Genomic DNA, 24,696 nt, shown 5'->3' on the forward strand with positions numbered 1-24,696 from the left:
TAGAACCAGAAGGGAAAAGAGAAATTAAATAGTTCACATATCATCTCCTGAAAGAGATCCTCAAATTAAAACTTCCAGGAATATTATACCCAAATTCTAGAGCTCACAGGTCAAAGAGAAATTACTTCAAGCAGCCAGAAAGCAAAAATTCAAATATCGTGGAGCCCCAGTCAGGATCATACAAAACGTAGTGTCTTCCACATAAAGGAATGAAGGGCTTGAAATATGATATTCTCAAACGCAAAGGAATAATGATTACAACCAAGAATAACCTATGCAGCAAAACTGTGTGTAATTCTTTGGGGACAAAATGGATATTTAAAGAAATAGAGGACTTTGAAGTACTCCTGATGTGAAGACCAGAGTTGAATAGAAAATTTGACAATCAAACAAAACACTTAAGCAAAGCATAAAAAGGTAAACATCAGAGAGCAATCATAAGGGACTCAATAAAGTTAAACTGTTTATGTTCCTACATGGGAAGATTATACATGTAACTCCTAAGAACTTTGTCATTATTAAGGGCAGTTAAAAAGAATTTACATAGACAGAGGGTATGTGTATGTGTGAGTCAATTATATTCCCCCTCCAAAATGAATCTGTAAGAAATAGGGACTCACTGGGAGAAGGGGAAAGGGAAAGGAAGAATAGGGCCAATTTTCTCTCATAAAAAAAAAAAACTTGCAAAAGGAAGAGTTTTTTTTTTTACAATGGAGGTAGAAATGGGGGTATGACAAGGAATGCTTGAATCTCACCTGTATTGGTTCGAAGGGGAAAGAATACACATACACACACACACACACACACACACACACACACACTAAATTGGGTATGGAAAGGTAACTTAATTAATAGTGAAATATCAGGGGAAGGCAATAATGGAAAGGAGATGATAGAAAGGAAAGTGGATTAAAGGAGGCAATTGTTAGAAGCAAAACAAAGTTCTGAGGAGGGAGAGGATGAAAAGAGAAAGAGAAGAAGAAACAGAAGAAATTGGGATGGAGGGAAATACACACTTACTAATCCTAACTGTGAATTAGAATGGGATGAGCTCACTCATAAAATGGAAGCAGATAGCAGAATAGATTAGAAACAAGAGACACTTGAAACAAAATCCAATATGCTTCAGCTGAAGTAAAAAAGGCAGGAGTAGCAATTATGATTTCAGACAAAACAAATCAAAAATAGAACTAATTTTAAAAGATAGTCAGAGAAACTACAATTCTGCTAAAAGTATCATGACTACGAAGTAATATAAAAAAATTACAGCAAGTTTCTCTAACAAAGTCCTCATTCCTCAAATATACACTGATTATAGAACTGCATCAAATTTATAAAAAATAAAAGAGCCATTTCCCAATTGATAAATGGTTAAAGGATATAAACAGACAGTTTTCAGAAAAAGAAATCAAAGTTTTCTGTTAGTCAAATGAAAAAAAATTACTGATTCTAAAAATACAAATTAAAACACCTCTGACACCACATTATACTTAACAGAAATGACAAATGCTGTAGGTGATGAGAAAAAAAATAAATACATTCAGGAACTGCTGGTGGATTAGTGAACAGGTCCAACTGTTTTGAAGAACAATTTGGAACTGTGTCCAAAAAAGCTATAAAGCTGTAGATACCCTTTTGACACAATAACAGAACAACTAGATCTGTATCACAAAGAGATGAAAAAGGACCTCTATGTACAAAAATATTTTTAGTACCTCTTTTTGTACTGGGAAAGAATTGGAAATTGAGAGGATGCTCATCAGTTGGGGAATGGCTGAATAAGTTACTGCATGGAGTACTATTATGATGGAGTACAATTATGCTATAAGAAATGATGGGCAGGGTGGTTTCAGGGAAAAAAGAGCAACATAGCAAGACCTATATGAACTAATGTAAAGTGAAGTAAAAGGAATAGGGATCTCATCGTGTGCAGTAACAGCAAAGATTAAATGATCAACTGTGAAAGACTTGGTTACTCTGATCAATAAAACAATTTAAGACAATTCCAAAGGATTCATGATGAAAACCATTCTATCCACTTCCACATGGAGAACTGATGCAAATCAGTGCAAAACGTAGTATACTTTTCTCACTTTTAAAATTTTTCTTGCTTTTTTTTGGAAACATGGCTAATATGGAAATGTGTTTTATATGATTTCATGTGTATAATTGATATCCTAGTGCTTGTCTTCTCAGTGCATGGGAGCAGGGGTTGGAGGAACACCGTAAGATTCATAAGCTTCTCCACTAAAAGATTGGTGGTCTTGTAATGTGATACTGCAGGTGGCAAAGGAGCTAGGCTAGGATTACAAACAAGAATCACTTACTCAGCAAAACAGAATATAATTCTTCAGGGGAAAAATAGATATTACATGGAATTGAGGACTTTCAAGTATTCTTGTTGAAAAGACAAGAGGTAAGTAGAAAATTTGATTTCAAATACAAAACTCAAAAGAAGCATAAAAAGGTAAACAGGAAAGCGAAATCATAAATATGGACAGTGTATTTACATTCCTACATGGGGAGATGATAACAGTAACTCCTAAGAACTTTATCATTATTAAGGACGTTAGAAGAGGACAGATGGCAGGAGGTTGAATTGAGGAATATCCAAAAAAAAAAAAATTAAGGGTGAGAAAGGAGGATACTCTGGGAGAAAATGGAAGGGGGAGAGGTAGAATGGGATAAATTATCTCACATAAAAGAGGCCCCAAAACACCTCGGATAAGATCGGGGGCACAGCCTGCGATGGGCGGCTGGACCCAGAGCCAGCTGGCCGAGGGCGGTCTGTTGGGCACCATGAGAGGGAGGCTCTGCTCCCTGGCTCCGGGCTCATCCCAGTGGTAGGACTGAAGGACCCACGGACTGATGGAAAGATGGAGTGAGGGAGGCTGAGTAGCAGGAGGCAGAAGAAGGAGCTGCGGAAGCCACACCAGACCAATGGCGCCTGAAGGGCTCGGCTTGGAGCAAAGTGCTGCAGAACGACGCGGCATGGGAGGACAACAGGTTTTAGATGTGATCTGCTGATTCTGACTGATCATTTCAGTTGTCCTGGGAGTCATCTGGGAAGTGGTGCCACTGAAGGGCTTTGTGGGAATAGCAGTATTCTGTTTGATCAGTACTGGAATCCCGTACTTCTGCTTCAGCAGGTTCCAACAATTGATGAGGAAGATTATGGTGGTACGTGGCAGCTCACAAAATAATTATTTTTTTTTTGTGCTGAGGCAATTTGGGTTAAGTGACTTGTCCAGGGTCACACAGCTAGTAAGTGTCAAGTGTCTGAGGCTGGATTTGAACTCAGGTCCTCGTGACTTTAGGGTCGGTGCTCTGTCTACCGTGCCACCTAGCTGCCCCTCAAAATAAGTTTTTATGACATCTTTTGCTCTGTTTGTGGTTGTTTGGATCATCTTTTACACTGCCATCCACTATCACTGACAGCCTACAGACCATACCTGTTAGTACTGTTCATTCAAAATGGCATTCTAATCACAGGCTAGGAATGTGCCATTGGTCAAGGGCATTTCAGCCAGAAGGAGACTGTGATGTCCCATGCTCTCAAACTAAGAATCAGCGAGTTGGTCACCAGTGTTTTATGCTGGATAGAGTCTTGGCACTTTTTAACAAGCCATCCCTATTTTGAAAACATTACTGAACTGTTCCATTATGACCATTTTCCATGCCTTTTTTAACATGCTGAGTACATCATGATGAGTACATCACTAATACCTGTTGGCTAAGTGGATCCAGTAATATCATTTACCTTAGGATCTGTATGAAACATTAAATCATGTCATCTTTCTCAGCTGTCCATCAGGCACAAGATTTTAAAGATATCAATGGCATTTTATGGTGTTTTGAGTTGTTCTTGGACAAAGTATGGCAGAATGTACATGGGTCATAATATGGTACATGTCTAATAATAATGTAGAATGATTTAAGATAACTTGAATAAATTGAATCTTATTTAAATTTTGATTAAAAAGGAATTCCCAAAGAACTTTTTCAGCAGAGGGGAAGATGGCTAAGGGGAGGTGGAAGGTGAGGCTTAAACCTTACTGTCATCAAAATTGGCTCAAAGAGGAAATAACATACACACTCATTTGGATATAGAAATCTATCTTAATTTACATGGAAGTAGTAGGGGAGGGCGATTAGAAAAGGGGGGGCAAAAGAGAGGGCAGATTAGGGGAGGCAGTGGTTAAAAGTACCACACTTTTGAGGAGGGACAGGGCAAAAGGAGAGAGAGAAGGATAAACGGGGGGGAAAGTAGGATGGAGGGAAAGACAGAAATCATAACTGTGAATTTGAATGGAATGAACTTACCAATAAAATGAAAGCAGATAACAGTGGATTGAAAAAGAGAATCCTACAATATGTTGTTTACAAGAAACATACTTGAAGCAGTGAGACACTCACAGAGGAGAAGTAAGGGGATGGAGCAGAATCTATTATGCTTCAGGTGAAGTAAAACAAAAACAAAAGCAAAGAAAAATAGGAGTAGAAATCATGCTGTCAGACAAAGCAAAAACAAAAATAGACCTAATTAAAAGAGTTAAGGAGGAAGACTATATTTTGCTGAAAGGGACTATACATAATGAAATAATATCAATACTAAACATTTTTGCACCAAATGGTATTGCATCCATATTCTTAAAAGAAAAGTTAAACGAATTACAAGAAGAAATAGACAGTAAAACTAAATTAGTGGTGGACCTCAACTTTCCATTCTTAGAATTAGGTAAATCTAACCAAAAAAATTAGAAAGAAGTTAAGTATATGAATAGAATTTTAGAAAACTTAAATATAAGACCTCTGATGAAAATTGAATGAGAATAGACATTAATATACCTTTTTCTCAGTGGTACATGGCATCTACACAAAAGTCAATCAGGTTCACAAGGCTAGTAAGTGTCTGAGACTAGATTTGAACTCAGGTCCTTTTGACTTTAGGGCTAGTGCTCTACCTACTGAGCCTCCCAGCTGTCCTGTAAAAACAATTTTAGCATTAATTTAAAAAAATATTTTACCTCCAAATTCTCTCCATACCTTCCTCTCTTCCCCCCTCATCGAGAAGTCAAACAATTTGATATAGGTTATTCATGTGCAATCATGTAAAACATTTCTTATTTGTCATGTTGTGAAAGAAAGCGCAGACAACAAGTAATCATGAAAATAAAGATTGACTTTGTGTGAAAAGTGTTTTGTAATTTTATTCATATAGTTCCTAGGTTTGTCTTGTCAGGTAGAATCCCAAGTGTTTTATATTGTCTACTAGGCCTCCCCTTCTTATTATATCAAATTTGCTTGATTAGAGGATTATTCATAAATTGTAATTAGGGTAACTTTTTTGCATTTTTTAGGAAAGGAATATTTAGGTATTTCTCTTACCTGTCACTTTACATTCTATTCTTATCACCTGATTTAGGAAGAAATAACTAATTGGGGATCTCCTGACATACTCTCACAATACATACAGACTCCTAGAATTTTGGGGTGGGAAAGAACCTCAACATCCAACATGTCCAATGTATGCTTGTAAAGGAATGTAATATACTTAACTGGTGGTTTTATTCAACTTTTATGTGAAATCCTCAAAATAAGGCAACCCATTCTACTTTTGGATGAATCCAACCTACATTTGTCTCTCTGTACTTCCATCAGTTGTTCCTTGATGCCAGGAAAAACTCCCTTTCCTATATGACAGCCCTTCAAATACTTGAAGACATCTCTAATAGCTCTGGAGTCTTGTATTCTTCATTCAAAAGATATCCTCTTCCTAGGACTAGACCTTCTTGACACTTTCTTTAACTTTTCAATGTGTTTCCTAAACTGTAAGACGTAGAACTAAATGCCATTTCCTAGAAGTACCCCAGTGCAGGGTACACTAGGACTACTCCTTTCTTATTCCTTGAAGCTATGCCTGTCTTACAGCAGTGTAAGTTTGAATTAGCATTTTGGGTCACTTCATGCCACTTTGCATTGCTGACTCACATTGAGCCTACAATCCACTAAAACCCAAGAATATTGAGACACATTGTCAAGACTTTCCTCTATGACTTTATCTGAGTTATTGATAAAAATTTTCAAAAGTACAGGGCCAAAAAAATATTTCTAAGCCATTCCAATGAGGATCTCCTGTCAAAATTGACTTTGAACCATTAAATGACTACTTTTTGATTTTGTCTATTCAAGTATTTCCAAATGCGTCACATACTGTTATCATCTGGCCTACATCTGTTTGTTCCACAAGTATTTCATGAGAGATTTTATTAAATGCTTTGCTACAATCTAGGCAACATATATCTATATTACACTCTTGATCTAACAATTTGATTGCTTTTTTTACAATAAATAAATATGTTAATCTGGCATGATCTGTTCTTAGTTAATTGCCTTGCTGGCTCTTTGTAGTGAGCTGTTCTTGAATTTTTCTAAGGTTCAAAGTCATATTCGTTACCTTATAATTTGAAGACACTAGTCTATTTTCTTTTTAAAGAAAAAACTACATGTACTATACTACCTGTTTTTTAGGTATTGACTTCTCTCTGTTATTAGTTATTTTCCTAACCAGTGGGGGAAAAAAAGGAATCCTATAATTTCTTTGATCTGTCTCTTTTACCCAATTTAGCATTAAATAATGCTTTCAATTGATATTGGCATACTTCATTAGCCTCATTTCATTTTAAGGTTTAACACTCTTGGCATTTTTGTTCTAATAGGAGCATGTCACACTTTTTGTAGTAAATCCTTATCTGGTTTTGTTTCCAAATTGTGTGTGTATGTGTATGTGCATGTGTGTGTGTGTGTGTGTGTGTGTGTGTGTGTATGTGTGTATTTTTAACAGCTAATTTGATTGGTGGCATTGGTCTTTTGAGAGATCTAGGATTTTTCCTCCTTATGAAAGTTATTTTACTGTATCTTTAAAATTACAATTATGAGGTTTCTATACCTCTTGGAAAGACATTTCCTGAAGAATATTAGTCCATGGGATCCTACCACATCTTAGAGCTTACCATAAACCCTTTGAGATCTTCTCCCTGAAAATTCAGGGTACAAGTCAGTCTATGAACAGTTTTCCTTTCCTTTATCAGAAACTTTATGAAGGGTTGTGCCATTTTGCATCCAAAGCTCACATAATTTCCAATCTATTAATGAATATTCCTTATCAATGAGAATAAAATAACAAATAAGCATTCCTTCTCATTAGTTCAACTGCTTTCTGCTTTTTTCTTAATAATAGCACAATAATATTCCATCACAATTTTATACTGCAACCTGTTTAGGTCTGTAGATAAGGTAAGATTTTATATGTAGTAAATGATATATAGCAAATGAAGTGTAGAAAGTCAGTAAATGAAGCATGCAAATAAAATAAATAATTTTGATTACATGAAATTAAAAAGCTTTTGCACAAACAGAACTAATACAGACAAAATTAGAAGCAAAATAGAAAAAAATATCATTTTCTCTCTTAAAAACATAATTTCTCAAATATGCAGGGAACTAAGCCAAATTGATAAAAATAAGAATCATTCCCCCATTGATAAATGGTCAAATGTTATGAACAGGGAGTTTTCAGATGAAGAAATCACACTTTACCATAGATTCATGAAAAAATGCTCTAAATCACTACTAATTAGAGAAATAGAAATTAAAACAATTCTGAACTACTAAATCACACCTATGAGATTGGCTAACATGACAATAAAGGAAAATGACAAACACTGGAGTGAATGTGGAAAAAATTGGACACCCATTGCACTGCTGGTGGAGTTGTGAACTACTCCAATTATTCTGAAGAACAAGTTACAACCATTCAGTGGTCAAGTGTACTGACAGGTCTTAACAACCAAGTGTTGGTAGGCAAGTGCATCATGCATTGTCGGGAAGTCCAGTATGCATTGGCAGGAATATGTGCATGTAATGACTTCTTTATAACACAGTATTCTATGGTTACATGACACAATACTGTGTCATCAAAATTTAATGCAGGGAACCCACACACACACAAATTTATGATAAATCATTAAATTTAAGATGTATCATTGTGTGTATATGTGTGTATGTGTGTAATTTTTGAAATGACACAAATTTAAAAAAAAATTAAAGGGTTAAAGGAAGTAGATTTCCAGGGGGAAACAGAATAATTTCTTTTGAAAAGGGGACAGTAGGCCAATTGCGTTTGGGAACCTCTGATCAATGATCAGGCTTTTTCTGCACTGCTATTTGCTGAATTAATGGGGGTTTGGAAGTTTGCATTGCTTCCATGGAGATATGACCTAGAGAGAGGAGTTGTCGCTATTTTCGTGGTCAACACTCTTGTCCTTATATAAGAAGGGCCCCTGATTCCTTGAGTTTGTAATTAATTCTACTCCTTGGGGCCCCTGATCCTTGGCACCATAAGTGATGTTGCTCCCTTGGGACCAGAAGACTTACTATTCCTCAGGGTCCCTGATCCCCTATGACCAAAAACTTCTCATGAGCTCCCACCCACTCTTCACCAAAAATTCTCCTTTCTTTCATTGAAGAATGACCCATAAGTGGATATAGGCCATAGATTTGCCCAGCATTATTTGGTTCTTCATTTAGTGCTAGCAGGGGATTTCTGCAATCTCTTTCTGAGCAGTTGCCAGTTTCCCTTTGTATCTCTGGCTTGAGAACTCCTGAAGCTACTATTGCTTCTGTTTTCACATGGTCTCACTACTGGTATTTAATCTATGTCAGTTCTGGGTCAGACTCCAACTGCCACAGATCTCTCCTCTCATTTTCCCAAATTGTGTTGGCCTGGAAGAATGTCTCACTATGACTGGCTCAGCCTACCAGATTGTGATTTGAGGCACTATTTTAAAATTGTTTGGAGGGGAACATAGGGAGAGGTCAGCTGAGTACTTTCTCTGCTATATTAACTTATGTCTCTGGAAGTTTCTCATCTGCTTTTTAAGAGCTAAAACTGTCTTTAAGTCAAATCAGAAAGTTATTACCTAGTCAACTTTTGACAAAGAGTCAATCAGTTAGTCAATAAGCATTTATCAAACTCATGCTATGTAACACATAGAGAAAAGAGGGGGAGAGAGAGAGAGAGAGAGAGAGAGAGAGAGAGAGAGAGAGAGAGAGAGAGAGACAGACAGACAGAAAGAGAGAGAATAAGAGTGAGAGGGAAAGTTCAGCATAGGTCTAGATCAAGGGATTATTTCAAGGACCAAATCCAGCCTACAAAGTTTTGTATGACCCCAATACTGAGTTTTTTCACAATTTTTAGTGGAAACAATTTTAAAATATAAAATAAAAAAAAAACATTTAAAGGGCAGCTAGGTGGTGCAATGGATAGAGCACTGGCCCTGGACTCAGGAGGACCTGAGTTCAAATCTGGCCTCAGACACATAACACTTACTAGCTGTGTGACCCTGGACAAGTCACTTAACCCCATCACCTAGCCAAGCAAAAAAAAGAAAACATTTTTAGCTCATTTACCATGTAGAAAATACGCAGTGCCATCATGGGAACGAAGGTTGTGGAGGAGAGGAAACATTCTACTCCCATATCCCCCCCAAACAACTTTAAGATAATGCAGTCAGTGCATTTCTGGAGTGCCGAAAGTTAAAATTAGACATTTTTGTAGTCCAAGATAACTTAGGAGATTGGCAAGAGAGGTCTTTGATACTGGGGTGAGGGCTTACTTAGAACATATTGTAACAGCAACACCAACTATGAGTCTTCAAGGCTGCAGTGGCTAACAGCAGCAGAAGCAACATTTCTAGGAGTTCTCACTGCCCAGAGATGGTAAGGAGATTGGACAACTGGTCATAATGAGTTTGCAAGGGACTGGTGTGTCAGCACTGAGTAGAGAACAGCCAAAGTCCACAGGTCATAATTCCAGCATGGAGAGACGGATGTTAAATTTGAGGCTACAAGGGAGTAGGAACCCTTCTTGAGTATGAACCAGGAAACAAACTAGGGACACAGTGACCACACCTCTCACCAGATCATGCCATGTCAGAAGCATTAAAAAATTAAAACCCTTTTTAAGTAACAATGAAAAAAGCATGGTGAAGAAGCTTGAGACTGTGATACCCCCAACTATAAGACATGAGCAGAATGCAACTCTAATATAAAACACAAAGTAAAGAAATAGGCTGGAAAATGAGCAAACAACAAAAAGAAAGAAAGTGAACATAAAAAACAAACAAACAAACAAACCAAAAAAACATTATGGCAGTCATAATACCAGACCAAGCAAAAGCAAGCATAAACTTAATTGAAAGAGATAAGCAGGGAAAATATATTTCTCTAAAGTTACCATAGACAATGAAGTAATAGCAATACTAAACATATATGCACCAAATAGTAAAGCATCTAAATTCTTCAAGGAAATTTTAAAGAATTATAGGAGGAAATAAAGAATAAATCTATACTAGTAGTGGTCCTCACTTTGTCCTTCTCAGAACTAGATAAACCAAACCATAAAATAAAAAAGAAGTCAAGGAGGTGAATAAAATCTTAGAAAAATTAGACATAATAGACCTCTGGAGAAAACTGAATGGAGATAGTATACCTTTATCTGAGTTGTACATGGTACCTCCACAAAAATTGATCAGTATTAGGGTATAAAAAACCTCAGAAAAATGCAAAAAAGCAGAAATAATAAATGAACCCTTTTTAGATTGTAATGCAATAAAAATTATGTTTAATAAGTTGTCTTGGAAACAATGATTAAATAAATTGGAAACTGAAAAATCTAATCTTAAGAATGAGTGAATTAAAGAACAAATGATAGAAATAATAATTTCATTAAAGATAACAAAAATGAGACAACACAAAAATTTGTGGAATGCAATACTTAAGAGAAAATTTATTTCTCTAGAGGAAAATTTCTCTCTTTAAATATTTTATGAATAAAAAAATAGAAAGAGCAGAGCAATGAATTTAGCATGTAACTAAAAAAAAACAAACTACAAAATGAACAAAATAAAAATACCCAATTACATACCAAAATGTAAATCTGGAAAATCAAACAAAAATGGATAAAATTAAAAGTTTGAAAAACTGAACTAATTGAATAAATTGAAGGACAAATGGAACTAAGTGATCTAGTAAATAAAATTTATAGATGGTTTTATAGATATAAAACAATAAATAGAAAAGCCACTGATTAATTTGATTTAAAAAATGAAGAAATCCAAATTACCAGTATCAAAAATGAAAAAAGTGAATGCCAATGAAGATGGAATAAAACCAATTATTAGGAGCTATTTTACCCAATTATGTGACAATAAAACTGACAATCCAAGTAAAATGTATGACTATTTACCAAAATATAAGTTGTTCAAACAAACAAAAGGGAGTAGAAGACTTAAATATCTCTATCTTAGAAAAAGGAATTGAACAAGCCATCACTGAGCTCCCTAAGGAAAAATTCCAAGGATCTGATAGATTTACAAGTAAATTCTACCAAACATTTAAGAAATAATTAACTCCAATATAATATAAAGTATTTGAAAAAAAAGTAAAGAAGTAGTTATACCAAATTCCTTCTATGAGATGAATATGGTTTAGATACCTAAACCAAGGAGAGCAAAAACAGAGAGAAAAAAAAAACTATAGACCAATTTCCCTAATGAATATTAATGCAAATATTTAAATAAAATACTAGGAAGGTGATTACAACAATATATCACCAAAATCATATACAATGACCAGATGAAATTTATACCATGAATGCAGGGCTGATTCAATATTAGGAAAACTACAAGCATACTTGACCATATAAATAACAAAACCAACAGAAATCATGATTTCTGAATTGATAGATGCAGAAAAACGATTTTGAGAAAATATAACACCCATTCCTATTAAAAAAAAAACACTAAAAATATAGGAATAAATGGAATTTTCCTTAAAATGTTAAGTAGAATCTTTCTAAAGCCATCAACAACCATTATCTATAATGACAATAAGGTAGAAGTGTCCCAAGAAGATCATGTGTGAAGCAAGGATGCTTATTATCACCACTGTTGTTCAATATTGTACTAGAAATGATAGCTATAATGACAAGATAAAAAAATAAATTGAAGGAATTAGAATATGCAATAAGGTAACAAAATCATTATTCTTTGCAGATGATATGATGGTATACTTGAAGAAACCTAGATATTCAACTAAAAACTTGTTGATATATTAAACAACTTTGGCAAATTTGCCCAATATACAATAAACCCACATAAATCATCAATATTGCCATATTTTACCCAACAAATCCCAGCAGGAAGAGGTAGGAAGAGAAATTTCATTTAAAATAAATGCATAGAGTATGAAATACTTGTACATTTACCCCAGGAGTATATGAATACAATTACAAAACATTTTTTCACACAAATTAATACAGATCTAAAAAGTTGGAGAAATATTAATTGCTCCAGTATAGGCTGAGCCAATATAATGAAAATGACTATTTAAATTAAGTTACTTGTTTAGTGCCACACTATCAAAGTATCAAAGCATTATTTTGTAGAGCTAGGAGAAGTTATAGCAGAATTCATCTGGACAAGAGGATTCTGGGAAGATGGCAGAATAGGTCAGAAAATTCCAAGCTCTCCAGATTTACTCCATAAATAAGACAAAACAGACCTCAGGGTGAATGTAGAGCAGCAAAAATAAAAAAAAAAATTGGGACAGCCTCTGGGGCAACCAGAGAAAATCCAAAAAAATCCCAGAACAGAGGTTCAGCCCAAGTGAAGTGTAAATACCTCCAGGGTAGCTCCAAGGAAACAGCAAGTGGGGATCCCTGGGGGCTGCTGGTTTAGAAGGTAGCCTTGACATTAGCCATGGGAATTTTCAACTCTCAGACAGTGTAGGGAGTAAGGTATCTGAGCAGGAGAAGATTGAAGGAGCCTGTGCTGACAAGGGACACCAGGCCCAGCTGTCCTGCTGAGATGTGGTCCTGGAAGAAAAGGCACCAGCACTCACCCGGGGAGGGCAAAAGCAGTAGGGTAGGGACACTGCTGGCTGTAGGCATTTACAGGAAATGTGAGTTTTTGGTCTTGGTTCCAAGCCACAGGTGAGAACTGAAGGTCATAGCCACTGAAGTGTTCTCAGGAAGCAAGAAAATTTCCAGCATAATATGCCAGGGTTCCCTAGCTGTGGTTGGAGGGGAAAAATAGGTTCAGAGTTTGGGCCCAGTACAAAGCTCAAAAAATAACAGGACTATAGGTGATTATAATAACAAGCTGCTAAAATGTTTTTTTTTTTTTAATGTACAGGCAAAGGAGAAAGAACCCAACTATAGACAATTTCTATGGGAATAGAGAAGACTGTGGTTTGTCTTCAGAGGAGGATACTCAAACAAAAAAAAAACCTCTCCTGCCCTATAGAGTAATGACAAACGATCACCCACCTAAAAAGAATTTATAGAAGAACTCAAAACAGATTTCAAAAATCAAATAAGAGACATTGAGGAAACAATCCAAGAAAAACAAGAAGATTATGAAAAGAAAGTCAATCAATTGGAAAAGAAGATTATTAAGAATGAATATTAAGAATGAAAATGACTCCTTGAAAATTAGAATTGGGAAAAAGGAAGCCAGTGAAATTATGAGACCAATAAGTAATAAAACAAATGTAAAGAATGAAAAAAATAGAAGAGAATGTAAACTTCCTATAAGAAAAAACAAACAGCTTATCTGTAGAGTAGACCAAGGAGAGAAAATATAAAAATAATAAGATTACCTGAAACTATAGTCAATGAAGAATCTTGATACAAAATATAAAAAATAATTAAAGGAAATTTTATGAAGTGTTAGAACAAGAGGATAACATAGAAATAGGAAAAAAAAAAACACTGATTACCACCTGAAAAAGATACTCAGAGGAAAACCTAGAGGAATATCATAGCCAAATACTGAAATCCCTAAGTCAAGAAGGAAACAGTACAAGCAACAAGAAAACAAAAACAAAAGCAAAAAACAATTCAAATATAACAGAGCCACAATTAGAATTCCACAAGACCTAGAAGAAGCTATACTAAAAGACTGTAGGTCTTGGATCACTATATATCAGAGAGCAAAGAACTGGGGTTGTGGCCAAAAACATCACACCCAGCAAAATGCAGTCCTTAACTACAACAACAACAACAACAGCAAACATTCAATGAATTGGAAAACTTTTACTGCTTCACTGCAAAAAGACCAGAATTTAGGAAAAAATTTTGTATGCAAGATCCAAGAGAAATATAAGGTAAACATCAAAAACTAATTACAAGGGCCTCAAAAGGGACATTTTCTTTTTACTTTTTACATGTGAAAATGTAAACTGTATTCTAAAATTGTCATTAGTAATTGAGTAGTTTGAAAGGAAGGGCTGAGTAGGGTGTGATTCTAAAAAGCAAAATGATATAAGCAAAGGTAAAAGGAGTAATTATACAAATGAGGTGCAAGAGGAAGAACTACTACAGAGGAATTAGATAGGGGAGGAAGGTGGGTAGTTCTCGAACTCTACTCTTATAGGTAATGGGTTAAAGAGTGAACAGTATATATATATATATATATATATATATATATATATATATATATATGTATGTATGTATGTATATATGTGTGTGTGTATATATATGTATATATATGTATGTATATGTGTGTGTATGTATATATATATGTATATATATGTCTATAAGAGTATAAGTCTTCTAAATTCATGAAGATGTAAGAGGGCAAGGGGATAGGTAGTGGGGAAATGATAAGGGACGGATTCTTGGAAGGGGGGAGGTTAAGGAATAGGAGGGCAAGATAACAGGTAGAAGTGGGGTAGAGGAGTGACGAGGGATAGGAATAGGTTGAGAAGGATAGTGAAGAAAATAGGAAAGAGAAAATATACAAATAATTGTAGTTAAAATGTGAATGAGATGAAATTGCCTATAAAATAGAAACTGATAGCAGATTAAAAATCTGAATTCAACAATAGGTTGAAGTTGCTTTCAGGATATGATATAAAATGATATATAAACATACATAGAAAATAAAAGTCAGGAATAGAATTTATTATGTAAAAAAGCAGGGCTAGTAATCATGATCTCAGACAAAGTTAAAGCTATAACCAGATTTTATCAAAAGAGAAAAATAGGGAAACTACACTATGTGTCAGCCATATTAATCAATTGTTTTAAACCATATAAAATAACTAGACAGTATAAAAAAATGAGAATATACCTGCCAAAATAGACAGAGGAAATATATGAATATAAACACAAAACACCTTATATATATATAATCAAAATTAGATCTCAATAATTGAAGTGATATTTATTGGACATGGGAAGGTAAAGCCAATATAATTAAAAATGACAATTTCACCAAACTAATCTATTTATGTAATACCATCCCAATTAAATTACTAAAAAAATTACTGAGTCAGAAAGTAAAATAATAGGGTTCATTTGGAAGAGCAGAGAATTAGGAACATCAAGAAAATGGAGGGGGGGAAATGTGAAGGAACTAGATTCAGTAGTATTAGACCTTAATCCATACTACCAGGCAAGAGCAGTGTTGAAGTGTGAAATGGATAATTCTGATTATTTTAAATTTAAAAAATTCATGTATAAATAAAGACTATATAGCCAGTAACAAAAGCAATTGAGAAAATTGAAGGAAAAAAGCTCTCACAGACAATATACCAGATAGAATATGATTAGGTTGGAATATTATTGTGGCGTGGGAAATGATGAGCTGGCAGATTTAGAAAAATATGGAAAGACTTAGAAGGAAGACTTATGAAGGAAGATGCTATCCACTTTCAGAGAAACAGATGACAAGTGGAAATAAGCGTAATACAGCCTTACATATGTACATTTAAATGCATATGTATATATATACACACACATACATGTATTATATATATGTATTTGGATATCTACATATGTGTGTGTATATATGAATATGTGTGTTTATTTCTGTGCTCAACTGTAGCTTTCTTGGAGGGAGAGGAAAATAAAGTAAAAAGTGCACAGCAGAGGACAAAAGAAAACATACAAGAAAGCAAAGATGGACAGCTTTGAAAATAATATGTAGTATTCATTGTATAAGTTTTCTTGAAATGGAAATTTATTGCTTTATGTTGAATCCTCTAATATTCTGCTGCATGCATGGCAATGTTTTTTTTTTCTTTTCTTTTTTTTGTATTTAAGTTTAAAACAAATTAAAAACTAAAAAACAAGTGAAAATTCATCTGGAAGAATAAAAAGTCAAGAATATTAAGAAAATGAATGAAAAAAATATGAAGGAAGGTGAACTAGCATTACCAGATTTCAAATTCTATTATAAAATAATAATTATTAAAGCAATCTGGTACTGACTAGGAAATAAAGTTCATCAGTAGACTATATTGGGTACAATATTCAGAGGTTATGACCAAAATAATTTAGGGTTCAATAAACCAAAAGATCCAATATTTAGGGGCAAGAACTCATTATTTGACAAAAAACTTGGGAAAATTAGAAAATATTGTTACAGAAACTAGCAGCAGTGCAACATATCATACTAAAGAAGTTCAAAATAGGTACTTGATTTAGACACAAAGCTTGAAATCATAAGCAAATTAGGGAATCATAGAAAAAATTACCTATCAAATCTATGGATAAAGGAAGATTTTAATGAGTGGACAACATATAGAAAGAATGTGAAAGTAAAAAAGGTAGTGTTAATTATCTGAAAATTAAAGTTTTAGTACAAATTTAATGCAGTCAAAACCATGAGGAAAGCAGGAAATCATGGAAAATAATTTTAAAGCAAGTTTCTCTTTGAAAGAGCCTTTTTTTCTCATACACACACACACACAGAGAGAGAGAGAGAGAGAGAGAGAGAGAGAGAGAGAGAGAGAGAGAGAGAGAGAGATAGGTGAGCAACATTTATATATAAAAGAGTGACATTCCCCAATTGATAAATGGTTAAAAAAAATATACAAACAGGCAATTTTCAGATTAAAAAAATCAATGTTATCAATAGTCACATGAAAAGTGCTATAAGTCACTAACAATCAGAGAGATACAAATTAAAATAGTGCTAAAGTACCACTTCTTACCTACTAGATCGGCTAATATGATAGAAAGGAAAAATGACAAATACTGGAGAGGCTGTTGAAAAATAGGAATAGTAATGCACTGTTGGTTTAACTGGTCCAGCCATTCTGGAAAACAATTTGGAATTATGCCCAAAGGTCTTTAAAACTGTATACTATTCAGTCAAATGATATCATTAATATGTCTGAATTGGAAAGAGATCAAAGAAAAGTGGAAAGGTCTTACAATGTACAAAAATGTTTACATTAGCTCATTTTGTGGTGGCAAAGAATTGGAAATTAGGGGGACACATCATTTGAGGTGGGATGAACAAGTAGTGGATGAAGCACTATTGTGCTGTAAGAGAGGATAAGCACAGTGGTTTCAGAAAAACCTGGGAAGACATATACAAAGTGATGCAAAGTGAATGAGCAGAATGAGGTCAATCTCATACACAGTAACAACAATATTGTAGTGATCAACTGTGAAAGACAGCTACTTTGATCAATACAACAGTCCATGACGATTCCAAAAGATTCATCATGAAAGTGCTATCCACCTCCAGAGAACTGATGAACTAAGTAAGGATTGAACAATTATTTTTTACCAGCACCACCTTCTTCTTCTTCTTCTTCTTCTTCTTCTTCTTCTTCTTCTTCTTCTTCTTCTTCTTCTTCTTCTTCTTCTCATGGCTAATAATGAAATATTTTTTGAATAACTATATTTACAATGGGTATCATATTGTTTGCCTTCTCAATGGGTAGGGGAGGGGCTGGAGGGAGAAAGAACTCGAGTTAAAAAAACGCTTAAAAAAACAGGATATAGGCCATATTTGGTCCTCAGACTATTTGCCAACCTCTTATTTAAATGACTAATTTCTTCATAATGTTTATATCATACCTCTGTATCAGGTTTGTGTTCTGTTTTCCAAATGCCTCAGTTATCCTCTCTTTCTATTCAGGTGGTCTGTAGTATATACAACAATTACATTGCTTCTCTTTTCGTCTCCATTCATCTTTACCCTAATGCTTTCACCTGTTTTCTTCAGTATTCCTCGACCTGTTTCCCAAATTTCTTCACAAGGGAGAGAAGCATAATATGACAGGATAAAAAAAGTTAACATAATCTTGGACTGTGTTAAAAGATACAGAGCTTTTGGGAATTAAGAGGTGATTGTGGCACAAGACTCATATTCCTGAGTTTAAATCTGACCTCAGACGCTTACTAGTTGTATGATCCTGGGCAAGTCACTTAATCCTGTTTCTCTCAGTTTCCTCATCTGTAAAATGAGCTGGAGAAGGAAAGGGTAAGCTACTTCAGTGTCTTTGCTAAGAAAACCTTAAATGGGTCACAAAGTGTTAAACACAACTGAAAAATGAATGAAGATCCATGACACATAGTCCCATTATACTACACCTTTATTAAACTTTATCTGGAATTTAGTGTCTACCTCTGGGCACCACAGTTTATGAAGGACATTGGTAAGCTCTAGAGTGTACAGAAAAGACCACCAATATTTTGGACATTCCTAAATCTACGTCATATGGGGACAGACTAAAGGAGCTGTGGATAATTGTTGTTCAGTCATTCCAGTCATTTCTTACTTTTCATGACTCCATTTTGAGTTTTCTTGGTAAAGATACTGTAGCAGTTTGCCATTTTAGTCTCCAGTTCATTTTATAGATAAAGCGAAGTGTTAAATGACTTGTCCAGGGTCACATACTTAGGGTTAGTAAGTGCCTTTGGTATATTGGATGATTACATAACTACTGTTGTTATGTCCAAAGGTTTTTACTCATGGATCATTTCTTGGATTGCATTTCATGTGAAGTTCTCAATTACTGTTCTCATTTTTTCATTGTAGTTTGTCTTTATATCATGTAGCTTGGACTGATGTTAGCCATTTTCTTCCTTCCCCATCTATTTTTCATTTTAGGGTACTTTTTATATTTTTTTAATATAAATTTGTTTATTTTTAGTTTTCAAAATTTACTTCCACAAGATTTTGAGTTCCAAATTTTCACCCCATCTCACCCCTCCTCCCAACCCCAAGATGGCATGCATTCTGAACATCCCTTCCTCTAGTCTACACTATCTTCTATCTCTTCTCCCCCTTCTCTTATCCCTTTCTCCTTCTATTTTCCTGTAGGGCAGGATAGACTTCTGTACCCATTACCTGTATTTCTTATTTCCCATTTGCGTGTGAAAACATTTCTCTTAAACATGTGCTTTTAAAACTTCGGTTTCCAAATTTTCTCCCTTCCTCCCTCCCCACCCACCCTCATTGAAAAGGCAAGCAACTCAGCATAGGTTATACATGTGCACTTATGCAAAACACTTCCACAGTAGACATGTTGTGAAAAACTAACTCTATTTCACTTTATCCTATCCTGCCCTCCCATTTATTCTATTCTTTCTTTTGACCCTGTCCCTTCCTCAGAAGTATTTGCTTCTGATTTACCCCTTTTCCCAATCTGCCCTCCTCTCTATCATCCCCCTGCTCTCTTGTCCCCTTCTGCACCTATTTTCCTGTAGGGTAAGACAGATTTCCATACCCAATTGAATGTGTATGTTATTCCTTCCTTAAGCTGAATCCTATGAGAATAAGATTCACTCATTCCCTCTCACCTTCCTGTTTCCCCTCCACTGTAAGAGACTTCTTTTCTGTTTTTTTGTGAGATAATTTACCCCCTTCTATCTCTCCCTTTCTTCTTCTCCTAGTATAATCCTCTCTCAACCCTTAATTTTATTCTCCAGATATGAACCCTTCATCTTCAGCTCACCCTGTGCCCTCTCTATCTATCTTTCTATCTATCTATCTATCTATCTATCTATCTATCTATCTATCTATCTATCTACTATCTATACATACATATAATTTTTCCCTCCAACTACCCTAATACTGACAAAGGTCTCATGAGTTATAAATATCATCTTTCCATGCAGGAATGTAAACAGTTCAACCTTAATAAGTCTCTCATGATTTCTCTTTCCTGTTTACCTCTTCATGTTCCACCTAAGTCTTGTATTTGAAAGTCAAATTTTTTATTCAGCTCTGGTCTTTTCATCAAGAATGCTTGAAAGTCCTCTATTTCACTGAATGACCATTTTTCTCCCTGAAGGATTATATTCAGTTTTGCTGGGTAGGTGATTCTTGGTTGTAATCCTATCTCCTTTGTCCTCCGGAATATTGTATTCCATACCCTGCGGTTCTTTAATGTAGAAGCTGCTAAATCTCGTGTTATCCTGATTGTGTTTCCACAGTACTTGAATTGTTTCTTTCTGGCAGCTTGTAATATTTTCTCCTTGACCTGGGAACTCTGGAATTTGGCTACAATATTCCTAGGAGTTTTCCTTTGGGGATCTCTTTCAGGAGGAGATTGGCAGATTCTTTCAATTTCTATTTTGCCCTCTGGTTCTAAATATCAGGCAGTTTTCCTTGATAATTTCTTGAAAGATGATGTCTAGGCTCTTTTTTTGATCATGGCTTTCAGATAGTCCAATAATTTTTAAATTCTCTCTCGGATCTATTTTCCAGGTCAGTTGTTTTTCCAACGAGATATTTCACATTGTTTTCTATTTTTCATTCTTTTGGATTTGTTTTACAGTGTCTTGATTTCTCATAAAGTCACTAGCTTCCAATTGCTCTATTCTAATTTTTAAGGAAGTATTTTCTTCAGTAATCTTTTGGACTTCCTTTTCCATTTGGCCAATTTTTCTTTTTAGGGCATTCTTCTCCTCATTGGCTTTTTGGACCTCTTTTGCCATTTGGGTTAGGCTATTTTTTAAGGTGTTATTTTCTTCAGTATTTTTTTGGGTCTCCTTTAGCAAGCTGTTGACTTGTTTTTCATGATTTTCTTGCATCACTCTCATTTCTCTTCCTAGTTTTTGCTCTACTTTTCTTGCTTCTCAAAATCCCTTTTGAGCTCTTCCAAGGCCTGGGACTGATTCATATTTTTCTTGTAGGCTTTGGATGTAGGAGCTCTGACTTTGTTGTCTTCTTCTGGTTGTATATTTTGATCTTCTTTGTCACCAAATAAGATAATATAGTCTGACTCTTTTTGCACTGCTTGCTCATGATCCTGGCCAATTACTTGAGTTTTAAACTCTTTGTTAAGGTAAGAGTCTGCTTCCAATGTGGAGAATGTAGTGTCCCAAGCTTTGGAGGTTTCTACAGCTGTTTTCAGAGATACTTGTAGGGACCTCTAAGTTTTCAGTTCTTCCGGGGTGGTATAATAAGGAGTGAGTTGTTTACTCTTTTCCTGGCCTGTGCTCTGGTCTTTTAGTGACCAAAAGCACTCCTTTCTGTCCTGGAACTCTCCACAGCCACTGCGAGCTCTGCCACTCCAGCCTTCCTCCTTGCCCCAGGACCGACACCAAGAACTGTGACCCAGATCAAAGCATGGGCAAAGCAAGAGATTCCTGCCTCAGCACTGGCAAAGAGGTCCCTGCAATCCCCCTCTGATCAGCTCCTGGATTCCCCCTCAGTCTGTGGGCCAGAAGCTCAGGAGGCAGCTGCCCCCACCAGGGCTGTGCTCTCAGGGAACTGGAACTGAGACCCTGAACTCCTCTCTCAGCACCGCAGAAATAGACTTTTCCCACTGACCTTTTAAGTTGTCTTTGGCATTCCTGGGTTTAGACATCTGAAAGCTGCCACAGCTGCCTATGATTCAGTCCTCTGATGCCTGCTCCAGGTCCCCTGTGGCCTGCACGCCTATGCTGCACTGTGCTTTGCTCCCAGCCCAGCACGATATACCTTTCTGATCAACCATCCAGACTGTCTTGGGCTGGAAATTTGTTTCACTCTGTCTTTTTGTGGGTTCTGCTGCTTTAGAATTTGTTTAGACCCATTTTTAAAGGTATTTGGAGGGCTTTGGGGGAGAGCTCAAGCAACTAACTGCTTTCACTCCACCATCTTGGCTCTGCCCCTCCAGAGTACTTTTTATTAGTTTTGCAAGAAACCAGGAAATACATACTTGTCTCTACACCTGGTCAAGGACTGCAATTCCTATATTTTAAACTATGGACAAAAAATCATAATCCCATTCATAGAGACCTTTTATTTAATTGTTTAATTCTCTCACCAGACTTCCTTTTTGTGGCCTTTGCCTACAATGGAGAATCTTTGTTTTATTTTTTTCTTTCTTTGCCTTACTAGCTATTTTACTTAAGTCCTCTTTAGTTTTTTACTTCTTATTAATTTTCTTCTTCAGATTGGGGTCTTTAAGTCATTTGTTCTAGATGAACTTATTTTCAACCTATCCTGAATTTCTCCTCTCCAAATTCTTAGAGAATTAATTCTTGACTTTCTTTACAAATTCAAACCCATTGAAATGTTTGCAGTTTTCCTGGTATTCATTTTAAGTTTACTTTCTTTTCTCCTGATCTGCCTCCCACATAATTTAGAAATGTCTAAGTTGCTGATGGTGTTGAGAGATTAGTATTAATTAGATGGTTGTTCTGGTTCTTTGACCTTGAAGCATTAGCCAATGAATTGATGGTTTACTAGGATGGGATCAGTGTGACTTGAGATGGTTCTATTTGTGACATACGTAAGTTAAATGCTGGAATTTTAGGGCAGATAGATGGCACAGTGGATAGAGCACCAGCCCTGGATTCAGGAAGATCCTGAGTTCAAATCTGGCCTCAGATGCTTGACACTTACTAGCTGTGTGACCCTGGGCATGTCACTTCACCCCATTGCCTTGCCCAAAATAAATGCTGGAATTTTATTACCCCTTTGTCTGCTCAAATCAAACCACTTACTAAAGTAATGATCATTTGCATAGAGATATAATTGATATAGCACACCAGGAAGGAAAAGAAATGATACTTTCAAAGATAGCTGGGAAAGATATTTTGACTGTCATATATACTTAGGTTCTAAGTATTGGTAGGATCTAAACTATTCTCCCAGCCACTAACTGGTAGACCTATTTACATGTGGGACATTCTAATTTTATACTCCTTACTTCTAAATGCTTCATTTGTAAATGCCAGTGGACAACAGGGAGATCATTCATGATGATAGCTACTGCTGATATTCCATAGAATTAATCTCTATGGATTTCTATACTCACTGTAAGATATATCACTTTAGCTATCCCTAGAAACCTAATCCTTTCTTTTGAGAGATATCCTTTCCTGTAGGCAGGATGATTGCTAGATGATTTCTCTGTGTTTTTTTCTGGCTTTATAAGAGTTTGTATATTTACCTTGAAGAGCTACAGTCAGTAATAGCTTTTCCTCTTGTCTTTTTGTCTATCTATAGCAGAATTTCTATATCAGTTTGATGGGAACAACAGTGAGCTAGAGAAGAAAGAAAAAAATGAAAGAGAAACAATGCAAGCAAAAGAGATAAAAAGAGGATTGTAAGAAGTGGATTTTATACCCATTTGTTATGGGTTTCTATAGCATTTTCTTGGTTCTAACCTACTTACTTAATACCTGGACTTATTTTATTTCATTATCTGTTTTGCCTCCAAGTTATTTTTGAGTGTTCCTAGTACCTAATGTTTAAAGTCAGGAAGGAAAATACATGTTCAAGTATTTTCACCACACAAACAATATTGTATTCATAGGCCACAAATGTAGGTGTCAGGGCTTGTCAGGCAGGTGAACAAGAATAAATGTGTCAATTTCCATCTTTTTCATATGGAGAGATTTTGAACCTCTACACTTGCACTATTAGTATAGTAGGAAATTGAGAAGATGTTTCCTAGCTAGAACTGTTATTTCAGGATCAAGGTCTTCTTGTTACTGGTGGCCCTTGTCTATTTTCCATTAGTGTATGTTTCTGAGCATCTACCTTTCTTTTATATATGGTGCCTGTTTATGTCATACTCCACAATTCAAGACTGCAAAATATGCTACTCATTTCTGCCCTGTCTTTAGCCTATCCTCACTAGTGACCTGGTTCCATATCTAGCACTCACTCTGATGTCCTAGCCTTGCTTTAGCTCTCTCATCTCTGCATCTTGGAACTCCACTATCTCCCACAGGTTGTGGGCTGACAGCATGAACTTCTCCTTTGTATGCTTCATGATGTCTTGTATGGTGCTAGGCTTATGGTAGGCGCTTTAATAATAATATCAAATAAACAGAATTGTCAAATTTCAAAGGATTTTAGAGGTCACCCATTAAGAAAATATTCTTCTTTCTACAGAATCCATGACAGGTTGTCATCCTGCCTTTCCTCTAAAACTTCAAGAGATGATACACTACCTCTGGGAGCAATTCATTCCACTTTAGCACAACTTTAATTGTGATAGTATTTTTTTTATCATATTACCAAAGACAGATTCCACCCATTTGACTTAAACACACAAACACACACACACACACACACACATGCTTGCATTCATGATCAAGTACATACACACATGCATACTTCCACATATCTCAAAAATGTAGTGTACTATTTCTTTCAATACTTTCCTGTTTTTTGATTCTCATCTTTAGTTGCTGTGAACACTCATGCTGTTAGTATCGACACACAGAGAATTATTCTTTTCTTGCTGGCTTTCTAGTTAGAAAACAGCTAGAGGGTTTCTCTGTAAATGAGATTTTTTTCCTTCCATTTCTCTAACATATTTTCTTCTGTCTTCCAAATGAACAAACTCTGGATGCTTTTCCTACTCATAAAAATATTTTTG

The 24,696-nt window shown here is 35.5% G+C and overlaps 1 pseudogene; it reads left to right on the forward strand.

The window, feature by feature from the left end:
- The first annotated feature begins 2,748 nt into the window (after positions 1-2,748).
- Positions 2,749-3,435, forward strand: LOC110208012 (GEL complex subunit OPTI pseudogene; annotated as a pseudogene).
- Positions 3,436-24,696: the final 21,261 nt, after the last annotated feature.

This window comes from Phascolarctos cinereus, unplaced genomic scaffold (genome assembly GCF_003287225.1).
Source record: "Phascolarctos cinereus isolate Bilbo 61053 unplaced genomic scaffold, phaCin_HiC Scaffold_4;HRSCAF=312, whole genome shotgun sequence".
In the NCBI taxonomy this organism is placed as follows: domain Eukaryota; kingdom Metazoa; phylum Chordata; class Mammalia; order Diprotodontia; family Phascolarctidae; genus Phascolarctos; species Phascolarctos cinereus.